The following is an 18,129-nucleotide window of genomic DNA, read 5'->3' as shown; positions in this document are numbered from 1 at the left end:
TCAAACATCAGATCTTTATTTACCTTTGCATTGCACAGAGGAGATGTCCAAACTGCGTGCGCACTCAGGAGGTGAGGCAGATTAATGAGGCTTGATTGACAGTTTGAGGATCCAATGGAGTTTGGAGGTTTTGTCACAAGCTCTTTAAAATCCTTTTCATTCGTTAAATATTTGTAAAACCCACATACAAGTGTAAATGGTGACCTATTTTTTTACTAGTGCTTTATGTTTGACTGAACTGTACAATTGTGCTTACTTGTTGTTCTAAATATTATTGTTAATAAATATGATTTTATATAAATATGTCCATTAAGTAATATGGATTGAGTGAACATTCATTAATAAGCCATTAGATGGCGGCAACACTTTACAGGAGAATGAATCAGTGAAGCACAAGAGACTTTTAAATTGAAAGGAACTTTTGCAAAAGGAAGTTGTTTTAGCGCTGTGTTATAATGGATGTTATGGAAAATTCCCAAACTGTAAAAAAGATCGCTTTCCTCAGCGGACATTCAAACGGACTTGTATAAAGGATATAATATTATGGACATCGACTTGAAGAATGAATGTAATGCAATATACCAGACACAGGTAATAGCATACTCTCTCTCTCGCTCGCTCTCGCTCTCATTAATACTGTACAAAATTCAATGTGTTTCAATGAAGCGACTCAACGTTCCTTCGTTACTAGTTCCAAAGTGATGTTTTAGAGTTAGTAACGGAGGCTTGGTTCAACTGACAACTTGAGTTTTGAAACGTTCCTTCGTTACTAGTTCTGAAGTGACATTTTAGAATTAGTAACGGAGGCTTGGTCCAACTGTCAAATTGAGATGTGAATCCGTGGCGGAAGGAAGTAGTGCTGCACAAAAGAGGGTTTTAAAGACACTCCGTTGTTGTTCTTATTTATTTACACACTCGTGCCGTCGAACTGTTGTATAAACGCAATATCACACTCGTAGCCGTGCGATATGGCTGTATATCAACACGCTGTGATTACCTGCGGCCTCGTGCCTACGGACGAATCACAGCGTGCTGATATACAGCCATATCGCACGGCTACTCGTGTGATATTGCTCATATATATATATATATATCTGTAACAATCTCAAAATGATTTGTTCTACCATATTTATGGCGGGGAGGCAGTTTAGCCTCTTTGACTAAATGTAATATAGATGAGACTAGATAATGATCTGAGATGTCGTCACTCTGCTGCAGAATTTCAACGGCATCAATATTGATTCCATGTGACAATATTAGATCTAAAGTATGATTATGACAATGAGTGGGTCCTGACACGTGTTGTCTAAAACCAATAGAGTTTAGAATATCTGTAAATGCCAATCCCAATGAGTCTTTTTCATTATCTTCATGGATATTAAAATCACCAACAAGGACTTTATCCGCAGCTAGTACTAACTTTACATAAAGCATCATCACTTCGAAGGAATTATATATTTTGACCAGGGCTTAAACTGAACGACTTTTGACCTGGGCTTAAAAACGAAAAAAAAAAATTATTTTGGCCAGGGCTTAAACTGAACGACTTTTGACCAGAGCTTAAAAACGAAAAAAAAAAATTCAATCGTTCCACTCCGAGCAGAATCGATATTTTAACGTTTATGTTCCAGCGTTCCTTCGTATTATAAACGTTCTGAAACCGGTTTTATTAGAAAAAATAACGGTTAATAACGTTATTTTATTTATTTATTTATTTTATTTTATTTTTTATTTTTTTTTGCATGTAGCCTACTTAATAATATACGTACAGCATTTTATTTATTAAAAAACAAAGAGTGTATTTGCCGTCTTAGCCAATAGGCCTACAATTATCTTTTATAACAAGATCCTGTCCAAATGTAAACCTATTAAACGAAAGGAAAAACTATGGTTTATAAATTAAAGTATTTTTTTCAAGATATTTTAATGTTTGCTGCATGGTTAAAAATTAAGATGCTGATATTTCTGAGAGGAAAAAAGTCGCATAGGCCTATATGTCGCATTTTATTATTACATTACATTATTACATGCATATCTTTGTTTATAATATTTGTAAACATAAATTATGAACAAAACTGCCCTATTGTCACGATCACGTCTGTTCCTGTCACATCCCGGACTACATTTCCCATGATCCTCCATTGCTTATCACCTGCACTCACTTCACAATCACTCCACACTAATCACCACATCCAGCTGCCACACATTACCTGGACTATAAAAGACTCATACACACACCACCTCACCGCGAAGTCTTGTTTCCCCAGTGTACAATTCCGAGCGTTTATATCTTGTCTGCCTTTCTGTTGTTGATCTTGCCTGTTACCCGTTTACGATTCCTCTGCTGCCTACCCCTGACCTGTGCTTTGTTTACTGACCTGTGAGTGATATCTGCCAGTCCTGACCTCTGCCTGTATCTGGATTACGATTCTGTCTGCCCTCTGCTGTACCTGTCTGCTCCTGTATTGACCCTGCCTGTACGACCACTCTTACTTTAATAAAAGCTTGCATATGGATCTTTGCCTGAGTCCCGCCTCGTTACACCTATATTATTTATGTACTCCACAACAAAACCTCTAAAATTAACAGTTGGACTATTCAGGCTATATAAACGTCAAGCCAAAACGAATAAAAAAAATATATTTTATTTTTAATGCCATTCCAACTTCTATTGATATTCAAGGCGAGAAACGGGTTTATTTATTGGAAATAAAACTAAATAAGATGCAAAACGAATTCATTTAAAGTGAATCTGTAGCCTACCTTTCTCATTCGCCATGAATCCAACTGTTTTCATTTTCGAGATGAATGTTAAACTATTATTATATGAGCTTTGTACTTCACTTGCATTATCGACATCATCCTTCACATATAACAGCACAGGCGGTGGTCACGGCTGGTAAACGGCAGATTGTATTACAGAATTGAATTGAGCAGTGTAACGTTTGGTTGATTGTATTTTATTTTAATATTTAACAGGCTGCGATATCAAGTAAGCAATGCAAGAATTTGTGTGTGTGCGCGCGTGAGGCGCCAGCGCGACCACTGAATTTCATTTCCTTCTATAAAACATTTTTGTCTCTGTAATTTATGGTCATACTGTTAAAAGCAAGACATAATTCATACATTTACAAAAGACACTCAAATAACGAAAACAAGCAAAATGTCTGTTTCCTTTTCTATATCTTTGGAGTGTGCCACAAATAACCACTTTCGTTTTGTTAATCTGTAGACCTAATTATTTAAGTGCAATATTTTTGCGTAGCCTAGGTCTACATATTCCCTTTTATTTTATATATGTTATGTAGCTTAGGTAGGCCTAGTTTCCTCCGTTCACAGAAGCGCTGCAGATGCGTGATGTGACGTTGAAAATTGTAGGCCTACTATCCTGCAATTTTCACTGGTTTCAAAACACACAACAAGCTGAATATTACTTGACATTCATTTTCATTTAATGACCTAATACTTGACGGATGGTGACATGTATCATCGGAATAAATAATACCAGGGCATTGCCATTGTGACTTACCTAACCTATGATGACAGCTGAGCCTGAGCGCGTCAGCGTGAGCATCTCACTTTAGAGCGTGAGCGCGGGCATTTTACTCACTGTAGAGCCTGCGCGCGGGCAATTCACTCGTTGGATGCGTCAGCGTCACATTTGCATAGGCTGTACTATTTGAATTCATGATTGGTTGACTGCCAAATCAAAATATTAAACGGAACGATAAAATAACGTTATTAACCGGTTAACTGCCATTTCAAATTAGCATTTCAATTCAGAACGATTAAATGTGATTTCGTTTCCGTTTCTGGTTACATTCCGGTCAAAATTTGGTTCGTTTCTGGTTTTCGTTTTCGTTCCTTGAACCGGTTCAGAGCCCTGCTTTTGACTAATACTGTAAATATTGCTATAAATTAGAGCAACACCTCCCACTTTGCTTTTCTGTCGAGGATTGTGTCGATAATCATAACCTTGAGAACTAGACTCATTTAAAGTAATGTAATCGTCCGATTTTAGCCAAGTTTCTGTCAAACACAGCACATCTAGATTATTGTCTGTGATAATATCATTTACAATAAGTGGTTTTGAAGAAAGTGATCTAATATGTAACAACCCAAGCTTGATTATTTGCTTATCAGCATTATCTCTGTTTTTTATTTGTTGAACATTAATTAAATTTTTACCATTAAATGGGTTTGGAAGGTTTTTTGTATTTACTAATTTGGGGTACAGACACAACTATGTGTTGGGATTTATCTGACTTCTGTGACGTGATATGGCTAGCAGATGGTCGTTTTAGCCAGTATGTCTCCTTCCTGACCTGGACCTCAGTTTGTCATGTTTCAGCTGTATCTGTGTCAACAGATACAGTTAAAAACTGAACGCGTCTGCTCAATTCAGTGAGAGCTAAACAAGAGTCGCAGGAGGAGTCAGATTTCGCCTCACTTCTCTGAATGACGATGGATAAAGATTTGGGTCCCACTTTATATTAAGTGGCCTTAACTACTATGTACTTACATCAGTAAATAAGTACAATGTACTTATTGGGTTCATATTGAATTCCAAAACACTTTTGCTGTTATTGAGGTGGGATTCGGGTAAGGTTAGGGAAAGCTTTGGTGGTATGGGTAGGTTTAAGGGTAGGGGTAAGGGTTAAGGGATGGGTCAACAGTGTAATTATAAATGTAATTACAGAAATTAATTACAGATGTAATTACATGCATGTGTTTTTAAAATATAAGTACAATGTAAAACATGTATGTACACAAAAAGTGCATTGTATCTAATGATTAATTTAAATGTAAGTACATAGTTAAGGCCACTTAATATAAAGTGGGACCAAGATTTGTTTGCAAAGCAAAATGTAAAAGCATATTTAAGCAAGTTAATAATAATGAACCCACCCACCATTCAAGCAATTGCCGCCTCCGAATTGCCGCTACTTCAAAAGCAAAAGTAAAATGTTTTTATTAATTTTAGGTGGCATTTTTGCCCTCAAGCTCCCGTTAATTAACCACGGGCTGCGCCATTTTTTTTATTTATTTATTTATTTTTTAACGCAGGTGCTGCTGTGCTAGATCATTAAGGCTACCGGGGGAGCTGCGCATATATAATATAAAAACTATTAATAAATGAGCAAAAATTGGTTACTCAATTTTAAATATTCAATTATTTTAATTATCATAATTAAAGTTTTAATTTTATTAAATTGAACAAGCACAACATTCAGCATTCAATCAAATATTCTTAAAGATTAATTATTATTAATGTTACTTCAACATATTGTTATTTCAACATAATATGTGTGTGAGCAACAAGCAAGATTCAACACCAAGCATTTGTAAATTCGGTGACAGCGTGTGTTACGAGTTTCAAATGGTGTAAGTATGACCTCGGCGCGCCGGCGCCTCCATCTCATTATTATATTGTCTGCTATATTGCTTTTCATGTATTAAATCCAGGAAATTGGTTGATGAAAAATGTATTAAAATTAAGATACAATTTATACTAAACGAAATTCACTTTCTTCAAAACAAAACTTAACAAACTTGAAATATATATATATATAGACACATACATACATATATATATATATATATATATATATATATATATATATATGTATGTGCTTATTTAATGGCTAAAACACGTAGTAAACTACTACTACAGACTCTCTTTTTGTACAAATTGCAGCACATTCATTTAATTCTGAATTTTGCACATGTAAGTCGAAGGGCATTTGTTTGTGCATAGTAAAACATATCTGTAACATTTATCAAGTTCATAATTGTGCGTGCATTTATTAATTATTTTCTTAATGAATAATACGACAAGGAAGAAGCATGTAAACTGCGTTGTTTGTTTATTCAGAAGCCCCCGTTTTTTTTTTGTTTTTGTTTTGTTTTTTGCTGTCATAGGCGAGCAGCCTGCCGCATTTAATGCAGGAGACAAAGCCAACACATATGTTGTCTCTCCCCATGACTAGTTTAAAATGTTACCATACCTCCGATTTTCCTCCAAACTTAAAGTTAATTCTCCTGTTTTAATTTTTTTTTTGCTTTGCTTTTTCAAGCTCCATGTTGCACTTAAGCTACTGAATAGTATAGCATGCACAGCAGGTGTGATGCGTCACGCGTGCGAGACTGCGAGTGCAAGTGGACGAGACGCTGCGCATGACATGTGACGTACTTTATCAAGGGCCCGGCCCGACCCGGCCCGAGGACGGTGGCGGGAAATATCGGCCCGACCCGGCTCGCGGGTCGGGTCGGGTCGAGTCCGGGCTCGGGCTCGGGCAGAGAATCTAAGCTCTAATCCAGATATTATTTCCAGTTAATTTGGCTGAAACATCAAGCAGCATGAGACGGTCTTGTTTCACCCTGCAAACAATATTTGCAATGTAATGTTAGTCCATCTCGCATGTCTTTTGCACTTCCTCTACTGACTGAAGCAGCATCTTCGAATGAAAGCATGAAAAGCAGCCGATTGCCATGCAAAACATAACTCTTGTTCAGTGTAGATGCATTTTAGGAGGTGTAGAAGGAGAACTTTTTGAATAGTTGGTGTTATTTGTTATGTATGTACAGTTTGCTTGACTGATTTTGATACTTGATTTGTATCTTTTTTTACCTTTTCTATTTTAAATTTCTGGTTTACTGTAAAGTACTTTGGATCATATGGTTGTGTCAAATTTGTGCTGTATAAATACAATTTGACTTGACTATGTTGTGCGATTTTTACACTGCACAACCTTGACAATACCTTAATGGATAATTAATTCAATATTAACTTATGATTATTGAAGGCATGAACTATAATCCTAAACCAATTAAGAGTTATCCTTAATTATGACATTAGTCATATGGATTCATGCATGAATAACAGCAGCCTTAACTACAAGATACCAAATCTAACAGTGTATTCAAGGAGAAATAAGTACTCTGGCTTAAAAACAATTTTAAAGGATATTATCATAGTTTGAACTTTTGACTGCAGCATTGCCATAAACATTACTGGATGGCACATCTTGGATGGCCTGAGGGCGTTAATTAAAGGGATAGTTCACCCACAAAATGAAAATTCTGTCATCATTTACTCATCCTCAAGTTGTTCCAAACATATATATATATATATATATATATATATATTTTTTTTTTTTTTTTTTTTTTTTGTTGTTATGTTGAGTACAAAGGAAGATATTTTAAAGGTGCCATATAATTGAAAATTGAATTTACCTTGGCATAGTTGAATAACAAGAAATCTGTACGCGGAAATGACATACAGTGAGTCTCAAACACCATTGTTTCCTCCTTATGTAAATCTCATTTGTTTAAAAGACCTCTGAAGAACAGGCGAATCTCAACATAACACCGACTGTTGGGATCATTAATATGTACGCCCCCAATATTTGCATATGCCAGCCCATGTTCAAGGCATTAGACAAGGACAGCCAGTATTAACGTCTGGATCTGTGCACAGCTGAATCATCAGACTTTATGCAGGTAAGCAAGCAAGAACAATAGCGAAAAATGGCAGATGGAGCAATAATAACTGACGTGATCCATGATAACATGATATTTTTAGTGATATTTGTAAATTGTCTTTCTAAATGTTTTGTTAGCATGTTGCTAATGTACTGTTAAATGTGGTTAAAGTTAACATCATTTCTTAGTGTATTCACAGAGACAAGAGCCGTCGCTATTTTCATTATTAAACACTTGCAGTCTGTATAATTCATAAACACAACTTCATTCTTTATAAATCTCTCCAACAGTGTGTAATGTTAGCTTTAGCCACGGAGCACTATCAAACTCATTCAGAATCAAATGTAAACATCAAAATAAATACTATACTTACATGATTCGATGCATGCATGCAGTATGCATGACGAACACTCGAAGATCCATTTGAGGGTTATATTAGCTGTGTGAACTTTGTTTATGCAATGTATTATAGAGTCGGGGGCGGGGAGCGCAAGGATTTAAAGGGGAAGCACGCTGAATCAGCGCATATGTAATGATGCCCCAAAATAGGCAGTTAAAAAAAATGAATAAAAAAAATCTATGGGGTATTTTGAGCTGAAACTTCACAGACACATTCAGGGGACACCTTAGACTTATATTACATCTTGTGAAAAAGGGTTCTATGGCACCTTTAAAGAATGTGGGAAACTGAACAGTTTTGGGACACCATTGACTTCCATTAGGGAAACACCCGATACCACTCTCATGTACTTGTACTCGTACTCGTACTCGTAAAAATACCCCTAATACCAAAGACCGATATCTCATGTGACATAACTGACAGAATTGTCCATGCACAGAGACACCAGCAGCAGCAGCAGAGACAATGTCAGACTCAGAGGTGTCGAAATACTTCAAAGTTAATAGTGAAGGCGGGATTGGCAGAATCGCGCTGAAGGACACAGACCAGAAGCGCTCTCTCTCTGGCATGCGCTCTCTCTCTTTGCTGCGCACAATCCCAGTTCTCTCAGGCAGTAAATTATCAGTCAGTTTTCATTCAGAAGTGAACCAATCATTTAACAGAAAATTTGTGGGTGAACTATCCCTTTAATTTTGCCATATTAATAGCAGAAGTGGTAATAGATGAGAAATTAACAGTTCCCTTTCAGTCGGTCACGTTCGACGTACGTCAGTAGTGACCGACGAATTGGGATATCGCTAGAGAGCCCATATCAGCTTCGAGAAGACTAAAACAAGCCAATGAACATTGGCGTGCGATATTTGCATAACGCACCCCTCCCCATCCGGGGCATATAAAAGGGGGAGGAGATGCAATCGCCGTACCACGTGTACCGTCTCCCATCGGTGCTGTCACCCCGCAGAATTTGAGGTGGGTTACGGCCAATCTTGGATTGCGTTCGAGGGTCGGGCATATCAGTATAAAGTCCTGCCCTTCGGGCTGGCCCTGTCTCCCCGCGTCTTTACGAAGGTTGCGGAGGCGGCCATTGTTCCCCTCAAGGAACAAGGCGTTCGTATTCTCAACTATCTCGACGACTGGCTTATTCTAGCCAGTTCGCGGGAGCAGTTGTGCGAACACAGGGATCTGGTGTTGGCACACCTCAGCCGGTTGGGTCTTCGGGTCAACTGGGACAAGAGCAAACTCTCCCCCGGGCAGAGGATCTCTTATCTCGGTATGGAACTGGACTCGGTCGCCCTGACTGCGCAACTCACAGAGGAGCGCGTCCAGTCGGTGTTGAACTGCCTGAGTACGCTCAAGTGCAGGACAGCGGCCCCACTGAAAATGTTTCAGAGGCTCCTGGGGCATATGGCATCCGCAGCCGCGGTCACGCCGCTCGGATTGCTTCATATGAGGCCGCTCCAACACTGGCTCCACGGCCGGGTCCCGAGAAGGGCGTGGCAACGCGGCACGTTCCGTGTTCCTGTGACACCGAGCTGCCGGCGTACACTCACTCGATGGTCAGACCCCTCGTTCCTGCGGGCAGGAGTTCCCCTCGAACAGGTGTCCAGGCACGTTGTGGTTCACACAGATGCCTCGACCTCAGGGTGGGGCGCCACGTACAACGGGCATGCAGCCTCAGGTCTTTGGACGGGGCCTCAGCTGCATTGGCATATCAATTGCCTCGAGTTGCTGGCAGTTCGTCTTGCACTGGGCCGCTTCAAGGAGCTGTTGACAGGCAAGCACGTTCTAGTCCGCTCAGACAACATCGTGACCGTAGCGTACATCAATCATCAAGGTGGTCTACGCTCCCGCCGCATGTCGCAACTCGCCCGCCATCTCTTGTTATGGAGTCAGAAGCATCTGAGGTCGCTTCGTGCCATTCATGTCCCGGGTGTGCTCAACCGTGCAGCCGACGAGCTTTCACGGCAGCCTCCACTTGCGGGCGAATGGAGACTCCATCCCCAGATGGTCCAGCTGATTTGGCATTACTTCGGCGAGGCTCAGATAGATCTGTTTGCCTCCCAGGAGAATGCTCAGTGCCAGTGGTTCTATTCCCTGACCGCAGGTACTCTCGGCACGGATGCACTGGCACACAGTTGGCCCCGGGGTCTTCGCAAGTATGCGTTTCCCCCAGTGAGCCTTCTTGCTCAACTCTTGTGCAAAGTCAGGGAGGATGGGGAGCAGGTCTTGTTGGTGGCCCCTTATTGGCCCACCCGGACATGGTTTTCGGACCTGATGCTCCTGACGGCAGCCCCTCCCTGGCCCATTCCTCTGAGGAAGGATCTTCTGACTCAGAGAGGGGGCACCCTGTGGCACCCGCGTCCCGACCTGTGGAACCTCCACGTGTGGTCCCTGGACGGGATGCGGAGGTTCTAAGTGATCTCCCGCAAGCGGTTGTAGACACTATCACTTCCGCAAGAGCTCCTTCCACTAGGAGTCTCTATGCGTTGAAGTGGAACCTGTTCGTAGAGTGGTGCTCTTCTCACCGAGAAGACCCCCGATCATGTTCGGTCAGATCCGTGCTTTCCTTCCTGCAGGAGGGTCTGGAGCGAAGGCTGTCTCCCTCCACCCTCAAAGTGTATGTTGCCGCCATTGCCGCACATCACGATGCAGTTGATGGGAAGTCCTTGGGGAAGCACGATCTGGTCGTCAGGTTCCTGAGGGGAGCGAGGAGACTGAATCCGCCTCGTCCCCCCTCCATACCCTCTTGGGATCTCTCCTTAGTTCTTTCATCCCTTCGGCGTCATCCCTTCGAGCCCTTGCAATCAGTTGAGTTAAAAGTACTGTCCCTTAAGACCGTCCTCCTGGTTGCATTGGCCTCGCTCAAGAGGGTAGGGGACCTGCACGCATTTTCGGTCGACGAATCATGCCTGGAATTCGGGCCTGGTGACTCTCACGTTATCTTGAGACCCCGGCCTGGATACGTGCCCAAGGTTCCTACCACTCCCTTCAGAGATCAGGTAGGGAACCTGCAAGCGCTGCCTTCGGAGGAGGCAGACCCAGCCCTGGCTTTGCTCTGTCCAGTCTGCGCTCTGCGCGTTTACGTGGATAGAACTCGAAGCTTCAGGACCTCAGATCAGCTCTTTGTCTGTTTCGGAGGCCAGCAGAAGGGAAAGGCTGTCTCCAAGCAGAGGATGGCCCACTGGATTGTGGATGCCATCGCCCTGGCTTATGATTCCCAGGGCGTGCCTTGCCCGTTCGGGTTGAGAGCCCACTCCACCAGAGGAGTGGCCTCTTCCTGGGCGTTGGCTCAGGGCGCCTCGCTGACAGATATCTGTAGAGCTGCGGGCTGGGCGACACCAAACACGTTTGCTAGGTTTTATAGCTTACGTATGGAACCGGTTTCTTCCCGTGTACTCGCTTCCACTAGCCGGTAGACGCGTTGAACCTGTTCTATGTGTCGGCTTGCAATGCCATTCCCGCCCTCTGGGCTGGATACGTGCATCTTTGATTCCAGTCGTGTTCCCCGATCGGTGAACCCTGTCGAGTTCCTCCGCCTCCCCTTTCGGCTCGGACATTGCGGAGTGTCTGATGCCAGACCAACATCCATCTTCGATGTTGTCTGTTGGTTGGGTTCCATATGTTGCAATCCCTCTAAGTGTGTGATTCCATATATGTATTGTCCACGGTTACTCCCTACGGTGAGCCCGTGTCTTTCCCTTAGCAGCAGTTCTGCTGTCACCTGCCAGATGAGTCTCCCCCTACTCAGGTGGAGCCATCCCAGGGACTCATATGCGTTCTGCCCTTCGGGCCAGGCCATATGTTCCACGTAAATTCCTTCCCCACTGGGTGGGTAGTGGCTCCGCAGCGCCCCCTACGGGTTCACTTCCCCAGTGTAGTCTAGTTTACTTAGTGGGTATGTCGGAACAGCAGTAGACTTCCCGCGTAAGCTCGCCCCCTTCTCCGTCCCCCTGGTGCGACGGGCGGCTAGAGCTTGCGCTGGGCACTGGAAGGGGTTCGTAACTGTGGCGTTTTATTTGGGATCCCAATTCGTCGGTCACTACTGACGTACGTCGAACGTGACCGACTGAAAGGGAACGTCTCGGTTACGTATGTAACCCTCGTTCCCTGAAGGAGGGAACGGAGACGTACGTCCCGTCGCCACAGTTTCTGTACCCTCGCTGCAGTGCGGACACCTGTTGTCTCCTCAGCGAAAAACAGAGTGCGATTGCATCTCCTCTTCCTTTTATATGCCCCGGATGGGGAGGGGTGCGTTATGCAAATATCGCACGCCAATGTTCATTGGCTTGTTTTAGTCTTCTCGAAGCTGATAGGGGCTCTCTAGCGATATCCCAATTCGTCGGTCACTACTGACGTACGTCTCCATTCCCTCCTTCAGGGAACGAGGGTTACATACGTAACCGAGACGTTTTATACCATCACATTTTACCAGCACTTCATGCACTCACCCCGTGTTTCTCTCCAGTCTCTGATGTTGTTGTCTCCTCCATTATTTTTTTATTGTTTATGGGTTCAGCATCTTAAAGGAAGCAGAAAGGGAACAGGTGTAATTTGAAAATGTATTTTTCCCCACACTTTATTTGTAAATTTCACTACACATTACAAAGTGTGCCAACATTTCAAAATAAGGTTCCACATTTTACCATTGGTAACAGTTTACAATAAGGTTCATTAGTTAACATTAGTTAATGTATTGTCTAACATGAATTAACCAAGATCAATGCATTTGTTACTGTATTTACTAATCTTTGTTAATGTTAGTTAATGAAAATACAGTTGTTCATTGTTTGTTCATGTTAGTTCACAGTGCATTAACTAATGTTAACAAGATTTTAATAACGTATTAGCAAATGTTGAAATTAACATTAACAAAGACTAATGCTGTAGAAGTGCAGTTCATTATTAGTTCATGTTAACTAATGAAGTTAACTAACGTTAAATAATGAACCTTAGTGTATAGTGTTACTGTAACATTTGACTATGTAAAGAATAAGGAAGATTAAAAAAAGAGAACTGAAAAAACACGAAAAAAAAAAGGCATAAACAATTATCCCCAATGTGGTATTAAAGTGCCCCTATTATGTCCCTATATTTTAAATATTCTTAATATTGTTTTGGGAGTCTCCTACAACAGGTTTACTTGTGTGCAAGATCAAAAACACTTTCGTTTTTTCATAATATACATTTAATTTCACCTCAGTTCACTGTTGAGTTGTAACGATTCATTAGATGCAGTTCAACGAATCAGTCTCTCCAAACCCCTTCTTTCCATGAGCCTACACTGCTCTGATTGGTCAGATGGCCCAATCCTTTGTTATTGGTCTACTGTGCGCATTGCACGCCCATAGGAATAACTGAATGACAGCTATCAATTTGCAAGACATTGTACTATGTATGGACAGAAAAGATAGCATTGATTTTACCGTATCAATTCAAGCCTGAGTCCAACCATGAACGTAGTCACAAATAAATTAGAATTACAAAACAAAATGGCTTGCAGAGAAGTTTGAAGATACCTTTTAACAAAACATTTTAAAGAAAATCAAAAATATTATGCAATACACATAGTCACAAAACAAATGATTGTCTCTTCAAACTGATGACAAAAACATAAAGTTTGCATGTGACTCTTGTGTTCATATATATTATATATATATATATATATATATATATATATATATATATATATATAGATTAGCATACAGAAAAATAGCTTTACTTGACGTCATTGCGTAACCCTCTAACGTTAATGAGGCGAATAGAAATTATACACTGTAGCATATTTCTGTAGTCTTCACAGCATTATTACTGTAAAATGAACAAACCCTTAAATTTTAATGGAGGGTAAATTCTACAGTAAATGTATTTTTGCTGTGAATCACAATAAAGACATTTTAACAGGACTTTTTTCAGCAGCAGAAACTGAGGAGACTCCACAATTTCTTTAGAATTTGATTTCAACAAGGTAACTTTGCACATATTTTGCAATGTTAGGTTAATTTACCAAGGCGTCCTCATGTAAATTTACTTGTGTTTAGGAAAGCGCCAGGAGAGAGATGCAGAGAACGGCACTAGTAAGCCATATCATTACAAACATAACTGTTTGCTCATGCAAATTTGATAGTTTTTTTTTATTTTTTTTTTTTTATCTGTCAATATTTAATAACGTCATCAGAATTTTAAACAGCACAACATTTTTCAAAGGATCATGTTTTTCTGAGCTTCTTTGCCAGGCAAAATAGAGCAGCTACACAGAATAGATGCTAGCCTTTTTACGTGAATTCCTGCCTTGTGGAAGCATAATATGCCATTGTATTGTCATTGTGTTTTTAACCCTCACAGGACCCTTCATTTACCGTTTAACCCCTTTCTTTCAGGCTGCATCAAAGAAACCATGACAGTCATTTCTGGTACGTACTAACTATGCATACAATATGTCGAGTCGTGCTTTATAGAGAAGAGAAATAAGCATTATAATATATGGTGACTGGTTTAACGAGTTTTGTTCGGGAACTTGATCGATATGGAACTTCATTGATACAAAATGGATATGACGAACTACGTACATCGTTGTGTTGTGGCCAATCGATGTGATGTCATGACCTCAAGTTCATATGTTCTCAAGGCCACAAGTTTAGTGTAAAATAATCTACATGACCATTTAGCAACATGCTTTTCATTTGTTTCTATAGTAACTGTCATTAGTTTGTTTGGTTTCAGCTGTGTTTGATTAATTAGTCTCGTTTGTATTAACTAGTTACGCTTTCACCCAGGTCAGAGCAGATGTGTGCTCACGTGAGCCATCGCCATCGCCCCCTCAATCTAGATACGGTCTCTATCCAGGTGAAAGAGAGTTCCATTTACCACAACAACCTGAGATTACATCTAGAGCTGAGATGTTACATGTTCAAGAGAAGATATACAAAGGACCTAAACCTACCACACCTAGTTTGACAGCATCTGACCCCAGATAGTTTTCAAGACTGCGGATGGCGCTGGAAAAACTCCTGCCAGAAGATGCAAGTGAGCGCTTCAAATATCAGATCCTGAGTGATCATTTAAAGCTTGAAGAGGCACTCTTGGTAGCAGACTCATACTGTAATTCCATGAGACCGTACACAGACACCATGCAAGCTCTTGTGAAGATGTATGGACAACCCCACAAGCTTGTTCTGCAGAACATCACTGAAGTTCTGGAAGGACCCAACATCAGACCAGGAGATGTTAGAGTATTCAAGCTCTTTGCCCTCCGTGTGCACTCATTAGTGAGTATGCTAGAGCAGTTGGGCTCAGAAGGGGCGGCTGAGTTGGAATGTGGTTCGCATGTGTCCAGGCTGCAAGGCAAACTTCCTCATGAGTTTAAGACCAGTTTCAAGAGGTATGTCCACCCATCCAGAATAACAGTTCCTACTCTCCTTGACTTTGCGGACTGGTTAGAGTACGAGCTCCAGGTTCAGGATGATACTGCCAAGACAGTTACTTGTGCTCCAGACTCATCAACCAAGAAGTGAGACCATCGTTACAACCTCAAGCATCCAGGGAAATCCACAAGCATCCTGCTGAGTAGGGCTGGGTATCGTTCAAAAATTTTCGATACCGAGACGATACCAATACCTTGACTTCGATACCGATACCTAAACGATACCTTTTTCGATACCAATTTTATAAAATCTGTTTAAACAAGATTACATAACCTCAAAAAAATCTTTGGTTTTATATTTTAACTTTGTTGACTTTTTTTCAGACTCAAAGACTCATCTCCTGAGCCACTGCGGGGAATAAAAAAAAGCACAAATTAACAAAATTTACCCAACACAATAAATCAGTGCAAATATCAGTGCTCTTTTTAAATCACTCAGCAATTGTTGTTCTTCTTCAAAAAATTAATTATTATTAACAAGATCAAAGCGGAAGTAAGAGTGACGCACGTTCGTTGCGTCTTACCGTGAAATAAGAGTTCTGTGTCTTTATTAAAATCAACACATTAATGATTCATCTCTCATCCACCCGCAATTAATTTGAATGTTATTTTTTTATTACTTGGCCCGACCCGCAGATTATCCACAGTATCAGGAGGATGCTGATACTCCTTTTTCAGCAGAATTGTTCGCGTTCTGGAGCCAGAGCCTGTGTACTTGGGTAAAGTTGGTTTTATATTCGCACATTCAGACATCAGTATTCAACGAGACAGCGAAAGCATTTCTCCGCCCCTCTCCCCGGCTCCATTCTGAGGTACCGAAATTTGGTACCGAATGACAAGACACTTTTCGATACTCGATAGTATCGAGGCAGTTCGATAGGTACCTAAAAAGTATCGAGTTCGGTACCCAGCCCTACTGCTGAGTGCTGAGAAGCTTACTGCAGACAGTGAATGCAGAGTGCCTGCTGCAGAGTCCAGACCCAGCTCCAACAGGTATAAGTCACATGCTTACTGCCCTTATTGTGACAGTGCCAATCATTTCCTTAATGGATATCTGAACTTTAAAGATTGCGGTCGCAATCATCATGCTTTCAGATGCACTCTGAAGGCCCTGTGCAAGACTTGCAATAGGAAACATCTTCTTATATTGCATGACCTGAATGAGTGAGCTGTGAATACCAGTGCTGAGTCTGAGCACAAAGAGAACTTCTTCCTTTTGAGTACCACAAAAGTCATCTTGTATGTGGACCGTTCTGTCAGCAGCCGCAGAGTCCTTCTGAAAGTGAGTAAAGTAATAATTATAAATGGAGATGCCTCAATGGAGACATATGCCATGCTAGATGATGGGTCAGAAAGGACTATTCTTCTCCATGCTGCAGCACAGCAGCTGAACCTTAAAGGACAGCCTGAAGACTTGATGTTGCGAACAGTTAGACAAGATCAGCAGGTGCTTCATGGGGTGGCTGTGTCTTTCACCGTGTCTCCTGTGTCTAATCCTCACAAGAAATTTCTAGCCTGCACAGAGTCCTGACCTCAACACTTTTGGGATGAATTTTGGTCAAAAATTCCTATAAACACATTCCAAAACCTTGTGGAAAGCCTTCCCAGAAGAGTTGAAGCTGTTATAGCTGCAAAGGGTGGGCCAACTCCATATAAAACCCTACGGATTAAGAATGGGATGTCATTAAAGTTAATGTGCACGTAAAGGCAGGTGTCCCAAAAGTTTTGGCAATATAGTGTAGATCCACATTGCATTCCTGTTAGCCCTAATGGGCTAGTAGTAGAAATTTTCTTAAGCGTGTCAGAGGTTCTGGGTTCTAATACCCCCTCGTTTAACTTTTTTTCCCTTCCTCATTAAAACTAAAGATGTTCATCAGTGATTGTATATCAAACACAGGGAAGGACACATTTATGTGCATTTTGTTTTGTGAGTTCACATAAACAAATAAAAAGTCTCATCATTGGCGTTAAGCGCTAGTCTGTGTGAAGATTTCACAGTGTGCACAAGTGCCAAGAGAACACTGTTGTGCCAAACAGCGGCAACCTGCACTCAACATGATTTCTTCTTAATGTAAGATCACCTCTTATTTAACACAAATGAACCAATTGCTAACTAGACATGCTTCTTTTGTATTAGATGCATCTGTGCTGCAAGATGTTTCAAAAAGTGGTAGGGACAATATCGACCCTGGTAAAAAGTGGTGGGGACGTGTCCCATCCGCAAACTACATCTATGTTAATATTATTTTAACTATTATTGTTGTTGCTGCTGCTGCTGAATGGTCTGTGAAAAGAGTAGTTTGTTATGAAACCTACTGCAAAATAGATTTTATAGAGATGAGTTTTTATAGAGAAGAGTTTAAACATTATATTAAAGTGTTTACACAACTGATTCATCATGCATCATAAGCCACTTTTTAAGATGACCTTTAAATGTATGATAAGTAGAACATTGTCTTATTGACTTAGGTAAGCTATTCCAATATTTACTCCCTATTACAGACAATACTTTCTGTCCAAAAGATGTTTGCCTATATATAGCACCTCACAGTCCCCTCTAGTGATAGACCTGGTACCAATATTACAATCTGTCCTCTATGCTACCTATGAATGACCAACTATTAAAACAATACTAAATATGTTTTAAAAAAATCATTGAATGTAAATACATCTTGGCAGCACTGACTGTCAAAAATGGCCTTACAATATTAGACAACTTTTAAAACTTAAAGCGGAATCCAAAGTCACCCCAAGCAGAGATGGACACAAATACATCAAAAAGTATTTAGTTACAAATTACAAATAGTTACTCATCAAATATATT

The sequence above is a fragment of the Megalobrama amblycephala genome, unplaced genomic scaffold, assembly GCF_018812025.1.
Source record: "Megalobrama amblycephala isolate DHTTF-2021 unplaced genomic scaffold, ASM1881202v1 scaffold407, whole genome shotgun sequence".
In the NCBI taxonomy this organism is placed as follows: domain Eukaryota; kingdom Metazoa; phylum Chordata; class Actinopteri; order Cypriniformes; family Xenocyprididae; genus Megalobrama; species Megalobrama amblycephala.
Note: the sequence above shows the minus strand (reverse complement) of the source record.